Source organism: Aulonocara sp. 'chitande type north' Nkhata Bay, linkage group LG23, assembly GCF_057382095.1.
Source record: "Aulonocara sp. 'chitande type north' Nkhata Bay isolate Kocher_YH1m ecotype deep benthic linkage group LG23, A_spYH_male_GT1.1, whole genome shotgun sequence".
Lineage (NCBI taxonomy): Eukaryota > Metazoa > Chordata > Actinopteri > Cichliformes > Cichlidae > Aulonocara > Aulonocara sp. 'chitande type north' Nkhata Bay.
Genome location: NC_141365.1, coordinates 35,561,046 through 35,572,554, shown reverse-complemented (window position 1 = coordinate 35,572,554; position 11,509 = coordinate 35,561,046). Strand labels below are relative to the sequence as shown.

Here is an 11,509-nt window from a genome sequence, read left to right as displayed (position 1 = left end):
ATGCACACTGATGGTAGAGGATTTAATCACGGGTGCCTTAGTGAGAATCAAGTCACCTCAGCCTTCGGCTCTATGTCTGTACAGTAATTTATGCATGTTTGAATATGATAGGAATGTGAATTTTTCATGTCATCTCTGTAGAGCTGCTGGGAAAAAAACCTAAACTTCATATGTCTGTAAATGATCAACTACTATATTTGTCTTCTCTCTGATGATTGCAAGCCACTGTGTAGTCTGTCTTGCTTATTTGAATATTAAATCTATTTTCTCAGAGGCTGACCTTGGGGCTCGTGGTTTTTCACTGGAAACTGTTTCATCACGCATGCTGCGGTCTAGTCATACAAAAGATCAGTGAACAATTGACAGCACTGACGTTCCCAGTAAAACACAAAACAGGTTTTCTCTGATTTGTTTATGGAAATACATTTCCACGACAGCACAACCACCCACTTTATTTCCACTCAGGCTGAAAATGCCTTTCTCTGGAGGTGATGAATACAGCTTTCTCGCAAGCTTTAGATCAAAATTCTCTGTTTTCATGGGTCAGTGAAAAGTGTAATTTATTTGCATTGCAGTATTTTTTAAATTTAAATTTTCTGAATTCTGATATCAGTATCTGCTCGAAGGTATGATCCCGGTTGAATGAGAAAATGCACTGTATATGTAACAGCAGGACAGATGTGCAAAAAGGACCGTGAAGGAGCAGCAATTGACAGTAATGATGACTGAGTGCTTTACAGTCCAGATATGAACAGTCTGTGGCTTCTACCAGCCAGCAGATGGCAGCAAACACAAAGTTTTATTGCTCTGTAACAGAGCGTATATAAAGCAAAGGAGCATGCAGTTAGGGACCATCTTAATATAGGTGTCTTCTTTCTGTTAAACAGTCACATTTAAAGGGAATTGCCACCTGTCATAAATGTCATTAAAAACAAACAAAAAAGATAATTGTGGTATAAAATCATATCATGTTTCTTTGAAGCCTGATCATCTGTTGTGCTAATCACTATCAGAAAAGATAGATAAAAAGCAGCATTGATGTGTATTGACATTTTGTTCACTATAGATCCTTCTCTGTATTATACGTAATATAATAATAATTATTATTATTATTATTATTATTACTATTATTATTAGTAGTAGTAGCGGTGGTGATGGTATTAGTATAAGTATTATTAATATATTAGCAGTAGTATTATTATTAGCAGCAGTATTAATAGTAGCGATACAGTTTTATGGTTATGTGCGTTTTTCCGCGGACTGGTAACACGCGGACGGCCCCTGAGCGCTTATTCGCCTTGCAAGTGGGCAGAGCGAACACAGAGGCTCGTGCGCTGTGCCCAGAATCTCTCTGGTATATTCAACATAACGACGTCTCCGCACGCTCAATGTGGGGTCTCAAGCCTTAAAACCATCTCGTAGCATCACGGCGGGCTGCCGACAGAAACCACTGCAAAGGTGAGACCCGTCTTTCCCCACAGCAACGGCTTCGGGGCTCGCTTTCTGCCCCGTAGTTAGGGTTATATCGCTGGAAGAAGAGGCGCAGTGTTTTGCCTTGTGTGCTCGGGAGTGGGCGACTTGTCATTGCGGCTGTTTTGTTGTGAAATGTGTGGTGGTCGTAGCTAGGAAGCTAGACAGCTAGGCATCTCCCTATTCCAAAGCAAAGCTAGGATAGCCTGATAGCTGGCACGAAAGGCAGCTGGATGTGTAAAAGGCGAGCCCAGTGGTGGGTAACAGAGCTGAATAGCTAACGTGAACGCTAGCTGATTTTTCGAGCCAGTTGGGGAGTCAGGACGTTAATCGCCGCAGCGAGCAAGGGGTCCCATTGTTATTACACTGCCGGTTTAGCTAGCTTATAACTAAAACTACAGTAACGCGGTGTTACAGTGAAGGCGGCGATGGCTGCTCTTTTTGCCCGAATGGCATCACTACGGAGAACAGGCTGTTCAGGAATAACAAAAAGCCCAACTCTCAGGTCATTGTAACATGTCTCGGTCAAGGACAGTTTATTTAAGCAGCCTCGGAGCAGCTGTCTGCACTTCACCAGGAGAGCTCCGTGTTGATTCACTCCACGGAGCTGTTAACCGGACAAAGGTGAGTCGTTAACATTCCGCGGTGTGTGGCTGACAGACGACCTTGTTCTTCTCGCACTGTGTTGCACTTCCTCGTGTTTTTTAAGAGCACTTTCTTAACTCGGTGAAACAGTAACCAGGCATTCCAGCTTGTTAGACACGAGCGAGGGAGACGCGTCTGCTCCGAGGTGATGTTGCGTTTTGGTGACACAGGCTGATATAGCAGGCTGTGGAAGTTAATCGTGTTAATTCTTGCCCCGTGGGCCCCCCCGGCGTTTTCTCTGGAAGAACCTGCGTTTTTGATCAGCTGCCCGGAAAAGGACCGGTGTTTGAAAATGAAAGGAAATGCCTGGAAAAAATACCAGGGCAGGCAAAGCTGGTCATACCTGGTAACAAGGACATACAGAGAGTGAGAGATTCTTTGTGTGCTCATTGCTCAAGCACTCAGCTCGCCAGAGCAGGCCACTCATTTCAGCGTGCACCCATTAGTAGCCTCATGTAATCAGGTTATGACACACTGATTTGATCATATGAAATGCATCCTGCTTTATTATCATGCAGGCCCCAAATGTGATTGTATTGTCTACACAAAGGATGTAAAGATGTCTTTAAACATGTGTGGTGGTAAAAGTTTGGCGGTTTCCCCCCAGAATGGGAGGAAATCCTGTATTATTAGACGCGACCCAGCAAAACCTCACCTCCTTCCTGCTTATGATCTCGACTGTACGCTGTGAGCTAATGCTGGGAGTAGTGTCCATCCAGAGGTGAGCCACTGACTGCCCTCTGGCTTTATAAAGAGCTCTTTGAGTTGCTTTTTTTTGCTGCTGGAGCCTTTGGGATTATAAATCCTGAGGAAAAGGAGCTTTGCTTCAGTGGCATGCTTCACTGGCAAGAAATCGTTGGAGAGTGCGTGTGTGCAAGTGTGAGGGGAGGGTGTGCTCTGGTGGGCTCCAGTGGAGAGCCAGCAGAAGCAGCAGAGGGGTGAGGAAGGAGGGACTGAAGATGGAGGGATTGAGGCACTGTGGTGATGATGGAAACCACACAGGGAAAATAGAACACTTGGCTTTTCTGTGATTAAAAGGCTCCTGTTTCTCTTAGGACAAACACACCTGTGTTTCTGCTGTGTGCCAGCTTTCTGGCTACTGATCGCTGAGCTAAAAAAATCAGTATGGTAAAAGCCAGCGATTTCTGAAAGTTATCAGATTTCCAATGGGGCTGCACTGTTATATCGGCCAGTATTGGCTTTGTTAATTGATATCCGTATCTAAGCAAACAATGTGTGGCAGTGGCCAGCATTTATTTGTTGTGTCACATTGGTTTTCAGTGTTTCCAAAAAGCCAGAGATCTCTGAAAGTGATTGGATTTACAACAGGGATGTACCAATATCCAGGATCGTTTTTGGCTGCTTGTGGCCCTTTTGACTGACATCGGTCAATGTTCAGTTAAGCTGTCAATAGACAAAATTGAAGTATTTCCATATATTTCAGTAAGACTTGAAAGCAATACATTTGTAGTAGGTTGCACCAATATACCCTGCATATATTCATATTGGTTGATGGCTCTGTGGTTCACTGACATCAGTTAATCACAAACACGGTATGAAAGATGGACCTAACTTCCAGGTTGGAAAAATAAAGCCAGCATGGAAGTGCCTTAAGCCTGAATTGTATTTGAAGGCCACCAGATGGCGATAGCAATTATTATTATTTGTAAATAATAGAAACCATCCATCCATTCGCTTCCGCTTATCCTTTTCAGGGTCGCTGGAGCCTATCCCAGCTGTCATAGGGCGAAAGGCGGGGTACACCCTGGACAGGTTGCCAGTCTGTCGCAGGGCTAACACACAGGGACAGACAACCATTCACACTCACACCTAGTGGCAATTTAGATTATCCAATTAACCTATCCTCACAAGCTGCATGTCTTTGGACGGTGGGAGGAAGCCGGAGTACCCGGAGAGAACCCACGCAAACACGGAGAGAACATGCAAACTCCACACAGAAAGACCCCGGCCTGATGGTAGAATTGAACTCAGGACCTTCTTGCTGTGCGGCAACAGTGCTAACCACCGTGCTAATAGAAACCTTGTCTATAAATTTCTTTGTTGCACTTTGTTGCATAGTTCAATGGCTACAAAGATCGGGGCCACTTTGCATTGCTAATTGTTATTTACCAGTCACTGAGCTCATCAACTTTCTCTAGTCTCTTATCTCCTTTCCTCGGAACAAATGCGGCAATAATAAAACTGAAAATAGAAAAAAGAAAAAGAAAATTGGCATGGGCTGTTGGTCATATTGTTATGTTGTTTCGTTGTATTAGTATTGGCCCAGAATTTTGCGATCCCTAATTTCCAATTGTATTAAATGACATTTTCATATTATATTATCAGCTTTTTTGCTATTTCCTCTCTGAACTGGTTCTTTCCCACAGTGCAGTCACTTCTTTACAGGTGGTGAAAGGGCTGGTGTAAGCTCTGCTGATTCATAACCCTCCCCTGTTTTGTCAAACCTGGAATTATAAAAGTAGTGCACCATGGTCCAGAGAATCTGGTTTTACCTGTCTGCCAACATAAATGTCACTGCTGGAGCTTTAATGAGAGGAAGGGGGGACATTTTGCCACTTGTGACATCTTTAAAGGGTTTTAGAGGATTTGGCCGTGCATTAAGAGTGAAGAGCAGAAAAAGGATTAGTTTTATGTTGGGGAAAGTGAAGTGTTACGGTTTAGAGCTTTAATGTAGTCAGTGAAAGTCGGTACAGGCGTGTTAGTGTATGTATGTCATGCTGGAACATTGCCCTTAAATGCTGCACTTGATTTATAGAACAGCTAAGTCAGCTGAGGATAATTTGCCCATGTGTAAAATTTAAGGTGTGTGTTTCCATGTTTTTCTCACTTTAATGTTTTCGTGTGCCATGTTTTTGTAATCATTAACAACAACAAAAAAGCTTGTATGCATCACGAACAGGAAGAAGGAAGAGCTTTGTGTAGCTTCAGCACCCCACCTGTGGTTACCATACATGTAGGTCATGTTGTGGCCTGTTGAACCTGTCCTTCCTGGTCTGTAGTGCCTGAGCTGCAAAGGCTCAGGCCCACAAAGAGCAGTTCCTGTAAAGTCAGCCCTGCAGGTTCTGGGTATTCACAGGTCGAGTTTGGGTTCTGGCATCATCTTTCTGCTGCTTTGTTTACCACGTACTTGTGGTGTTAGTGGGTTTTTTTTTCAGGTATTGTTAAACAATACTAGGGTTCGATGTAACCGCTGTCTCTATAGCCAAAAGTCTGTCGGGCAAGTTGATTGGTCGGCTGCTGGCTTGTTTGGGCCAGCAACAGTGTTTCCACCAAGCGCAGATATGACTTCACCTTTTTTGTTGTTGGTGATGTGGGGCTGGACGCAGAGAACAATTACTAAAAGAACATATACAATGACTGTAAAATATATTTAGAGACACAGAGTACGCACACAAAGTGTGTGCATACAAAGTATTGCCAGATTTAGCCCGGTCAGCCTCCATTTTTGACATCGCAACAACAGCTAAGATGGTGCTGTCATGGTTTATGATGCAGCAAAAACACACAACAAGGTAACCCAGGTGTTTCCTGACCATGTTTCCTCACATACAAGGTCTTGAATAATCAGGCACCATCTTATCTTAAAGACTTCATACTACTGTATCACCCCAGTAGTGCACTGGGAGCACTCTCAGACTGCTGGTTAATTTGTCGTTTCTAGGATATTTAGAAGAAGAATGGGAGACGGAGCCTTCATCTTTCATGCCCCTCTTTGGATTCGGGATACAGACAGCCTCTTGGTCAGCCAAGCCACTGAAGAGATTTTTAATCTCAAGAGTTTCACTTCTTCGTTAAATAAAGTAAATAAATAAAACAGCCAAACTGGGTTTCTGCTGGGTTTTGCCACCGTATTACTACCATCCTGCTGATCTTAATTACTCTGACTTTTTTCCTCCTCTTTTTAAGCACATCTGTGGCTCACCACCTACTTCTTTTCCTTAAGTCTGTGTGAGAGCCACTGTGTTCCCTTTTGGGAGGCCAGTCTGATTCTCAGTCTCAGCTGACGGTCCTCCCAGCCGTCCATGCTGCCTATGATCACAGTTGATTGGATTTAGACTTCTGTGCTGGACCTAGATTTCTCAGTGTGGAGATAAAGGTTTAAGGTCAGGCACACTGTTCAAAGCTCTGAATAAATATGGCTGAGGGAGCTGTCACCAAGCTCGATCCCTTCCTGTAAAGATAACCCGATGGTGCTTAACGGCACTCTGGTGTTTCTTTTCAAACATTTTCTTGTTATTCAGCATTTCGTCTGTATCTTTATTGAATTCAAATTGTGTGTCATATTAGCAGATTGTGTAATTGTATCTATCGGTATCAACATCTTTGGCGATACCAATGGCTTGTTTTGTCTGATTAACAGAAAAATCCAAATATGTCTTATTTGTAAAGATGGAAAAGAGTGAAGAGCGGTACATGCTGACATAAGTAAGAACTCCAGCTTCTTCTGACAATCCACAGACATGCATGGATTAGGTAAAGTTGGTATTGTAAATTGGCCGTAGGTGTTCGCTGCAACCCCTGAATTGGATAAGTGGAAGAAAATGGGTGGATGGGAAATGATGGGTCAGCGGTGGTAGTGCTGGTAGACGAGCAGTTCGCCGGTAGCTACGGGCTGCCTGTCTGCTTACAGAGAGTGCTTGTCTGTTCTGTCTGGTCAACATGATGTCAGCTGATAAAAATGTTACACCTGGAACTCGTCTGTTTACAGCACCAACAAAATAAAGTACTGAGAGTGTGGGTCGTTGTTACTGACAGACTGTTGTTTCATCTGGCTGAAAATAACGGGGTGTCTATAGAAGACCAGCAGTTTGAGAGGACTACTCAAGCTAAAGCCACGTTCGTAATGACTAGCTACCCCTGGCGGAGGTCAGGTGGGGCTTCTGTGCACACAGCCAAAGACGTGTTCTTGAGATGACCATAGTTGGGATACCTGCTCTCACTGTCATTGTTCTCTTTACAGAGAGTAGGAAAAAACTGTCTGAGCTCATTATTTAAAACAGTTTCCAAGGTAAATATGAATATTCACTACGGTAACTTATTACATTTAAATATAATATATCAGAAGATAATGAAAAGCATAAACAGCTAATTTAAACTGAGCAAAAGAAATGTATCTAATTAGCATTTTTATTATTCACTTCTACAGTTTAGTCACTCATTCATGTGTAAATATGCAGATTAGAATAGGCCTACATTGCTGAAATTACTCATTGCACTTAGCTAGTAAATATGTGACTAATATCTTATTGTATATGTAGGTATGGGTAAATAATATTTCAAGCAATACTGAAAATAAAACAATGGAGATGGTTGTGTTCGCACATCTTATCAGCAGATCCACTGGAAGCTCAATCAAATATCGAAAAATAATCACTTTCTCTTTTCTCTCTACTTCTATGGTGGCCTCACTGTCACCATCTCAAGCCTGTTGAAGTTTTGTCTTATTAAATCTGATCCTTGTTTATTCATGAAGGTGGGTTTTTTCTTCTAAAGAAAAAAAAGTGACTGAATGGAGATCTCATTAACATTGGTCTGGGTGCCTAGATAAACTTCCCGCCCGACTCCCAAGCCCAGGATTGGCTGCTGATATCTGGTTCCAAGCTGGATTCACACCAGTAAGGTGACAAAGCCGCAGCATGGTCTGTTTCTCTGGAGGGCCCATATGAATAATTAAGAGGTGGAGCTTATGTGAAGGAGTCAGTTAAGATGCAGAGTCACAGTGGTCTCCATGGTAGCAGGATCATATTATCAGGATCACGTCTCCTTTGGCCAGGTGACAGTCGAAATAGGACTGTGTTAGGCTGAGAGAGATTGGCCTGGAAGGAGGATTTTTATTTCAACTGGATCGTTTCACAACATCCGTGAGTCAAAACTTTGGTTTAGATTCATTATTTTGTGGTCAAAGTTGTGCAGCTGTTCATATTTCATTACTTTTCCATGACTGGGTCCGTGGTGTTTTTCACCCAGCTGAAACCAAATAAGGAAACTGCAGGTGGAAGTGACCCTCAGGCTGGTGCTACGTTAGGTTCCAGCAGTTCCTGGCTGCATTAGAGCTGTCAGCAATAACTACACCCCCCCCCCAAGCAAAAAACAAAACAAAGACACAGGGTCAGATCATTCAAATATTGCATTATAATCCACAAGAGAACCAAAAATCATAATAACTGCTTTGATAAGTAGTTATAGTTCAGCATAAACATGTTTATACCTTACCTACACATTAGAAGGGCTGCAGTTCCCTGTTGTGGTCTGTGGCTTTGTAATATCCTGGCTGGCAACTGGCACTGTGCATTAAATACATTCATTTGACCGACTAGCCCAACCGATACAGGCTTTTTAAACTTGATACAGATACCAATATTTCATGCCTTTAAAGGCTGATATTCTGATACATGAGCCGATATTTCTTTTGTAATGGTTTTCTTTTTTCATTCCAAACATGTTTGTTGCTAACAATGGAGCTGCGTAGTGTGTTCTGGTAGAAATGCTTTGCATTTTCAGTCGCCATTGAGGACGTTTCTCTCAAGTTGAATCTACCCCCAGTGTCTTCAAAGGGAAACTCAACAACCCCACACTGCTTGCATCAGTACTGCTTTCCCTCATTTGTTTCATTTTCACTATTGAATGTTTTTTTCTTTCAACATTTAGTTATACAATTGAATTTGGCATATTTGTTGACAGTGCTCGTCTGCAGGAAGGAAAGGCTAGAAAGTCAAAGGGACAAGAAGAGCTTCAGCTAAGTTGTGTGTGTGCAGGTTTTTCTGGAATTTCAGTTAGTTTTTAGGTGCTTAATCATAATAAACACGAACACTAATTCTGTCTTTGGACGATAGCATTAATCCTAAAAGAATGTGTATCGCAAAAGTCAGACAAAGTAAGGCTGTTGGTTGTCACCACCTGAGAGCTCTGCGGTCACCTGGATGTGAGAAGTCAAGACCCTATTTATATTCACGGGGAAAATGGATCCTTTTTCAAAGCTGATCAATAATTGATGGCTGAGGCTACATCTAGAGCATATTTCACTACTTTTTGTGCTTATGCAACAAGCTCTTAGTGTATGCTTTTTTTTCAGTTCAGTTGAATTCTCTTTATTTTAGGCCTGAAGCAATGCAGTGGAATTAATCTAGACCTCCCTGAGTCTGCTTCACCTTTATGAAACATCCCCTAAACTGCACTTTAAAGGAAGTTATTTTCAGCTCTAATCTCAGATGTGGAGGAAATGGATGGAGCCTGTATCTCGCTTTGCAGCATGTCCTGTTCATAATCGTATGAGGGCAAAGGTTATCAGAATCAGAATCAGAATCAGAATGGGTTTATTGCCAGATGTTGAGGTTTACAACATTAGGAAATTGCTGCGGTGCTTCAGTGCAGACAATAAGAATTAAAGTGCTATGTAGAAAGAAAGATATGTGCATGCGATATACATGAGATATATACATGAGAATAAGAATTATGAGTGCTACGTAGAAATGTGATTGGGACTCCTGTGGAAGGATAGTGAAGCCAGAGATGATTGACAATGATGAGATATAATTTTTTTTACTCTTAATCCCTGTGACTTTACAGAGAATGCAGGGAAAATAAACCTCCTGGCCATGATTGCACCAGGCTAGACTGATAGCACTGATTGTAAGCAATTGTATTTGATACTGCTATGACCTAGAGCCAGTGTTGGGAAGGTTACTTTTAAAATGTATTCCATTACAGATTACAGAATACATGCCCCAAAATGTAAATGGTAAATGGCCTGTATTTATATAGCACTTTTTACTAGTCCCTAAGGACCCCAAAGCGCTTTACATATCCAGTCATCCACCCATTCACACACACATTCACACACTGGTGATGGCAAGCTACATTGTAGCCACAGCCACCCTGGGGCGCACTGACAGAGGCGAGGCTGCCGGACACTGGCGCCACCGGGCCCTCTGACCACCACCAGTAGGCAACGGGTGAAGTGTCTTGCCCAAGGACACAACGACCGAGACTGTCCGAGCCGGGGCTCGAACCGGCAACCTTCCGATTACAAGGCGAACTCCCAACTCTTGAGCCACGATCGCCCCTGTGTATTCTGTAACGTATTCCGTTACGTTACTCAATGACAGTAACGTATTCTGAATACTTTGGATTACTTAATATATTATCATGCTTTTTACAACAACGTGAATGTACTATTGCTGTGTGATTTATTACTATTACTGAAGGTCCGCGACTCCGAACTGTAGTAAAGGGACCTCTGACTAATACGGCGGGGTCCCTGTCGGCTCGTAGCCGAAAAATAGCTTTACTTTGTTGTGTGGGTCAACTTTTCTTGCGAGAGACAGAGAGAGGCGTTGAAAGGCTGCTCCAACGGAACTTATTGTTTTCGGAGGAAAACACGAACACGGTGTACAGTCGAGTCTTAATAGCTTACTTACAACTGGGCTCGTCAGGCACTCTTCTTGGCTGCAGTGGTTATTATTATATTTACATGCTTCCAGCTCCCGTTTTTCCTCGATGACAACTCGTACCTTTCCACTCGCCTTTTTCTCCCTCCTCGCGCTCACAGACGCATAACGTGTATGGCAGTCCATTCTCCCTGCAGCACGGACTACACTGCCCATGATGCTACATTCTTTAGAGCTATGCTTGTAGCATTCTGCCTGTTAGCTTAGCACAACAACAACAACAACAACAACAACGAAAAGGTGCTCTCTCACCCAGGAAACACACAGTCGCAGAGAGAGAGAGAGCGTCGCCCTGTAACCATGGCAACCGTAACGCTGCCGCCTGGAACAACAGAACGTAGCTGTCAAACAAAACCCAAACAGTCCTGACCCGCGACAAAATGAAACAGGAAAGTACCGCAGTGTAATCCATTTATTTCAACAAAGTAACTGTATTCTGAATACCACCTTTTTAAACGGTAACTGTAATGGAATACAGTTACTCATATTTTGTATTTTAAATACGTAACGGCGGTACATGTATTCCGTTACTCCCCAACACTGCCTAGAGCAACCATAAGGGCTTTGGTTAATCTGAACAGACATTTGTAAGAGCTGGACAGGCTATACATGATGAAGGTACTTAATTGCAGATAGCGCCACTAGTGGTGACTCCAAAATTGACACAGTTTCATATTTTGTAACTGAGTGTGTCTTCAGTTTGCTGAGTCTGTTATATACTGTAGCTAGCACATGAAATTTTACATTCATAATGTAGTTTTTAAAGGGAAATTAAATTCTGTCTGTCATTTTTTGTTTTTAAACTAAAACGATGCAAGCAGCAACCTCTGGGGCTAAAAAATCATCTCATAGATGTTAATAACTGTAGGACCACGTGTATCCCCATTCAACTTCCATGTTAAAGTTCCCGATTTTAACCATGTGTA

At 42.6% G+C, this 11,509-nt stretch overlaps 1 protein-coding gene across 2 annotated transcripts in view; it reads left to right on the top strand.

The window, feature by feature from the left end:
* The first annotated feature begins 1,318 nt into the window (after positions 1–1,318).
* The window catches only part of mgat5 (alpha-1,6-mannosylglycoprotein 6-beta-N-acetylglucosaminyltransferase), a 104,363-nt gene continuing 94,172 nt past the window's right edge, over positions 1,319–11,509 (top strand). For both annotated transcript variants that reach the window (XM_086281539.1, XM_086281538.1), the window contains exon 1: positions 1,319–1,458. The gene's annotated coding sequence lies outside the window, so the exon portion shown is untranslated. The remainder of the gene's footprint in view (positions 1,459–11,509) is intronic.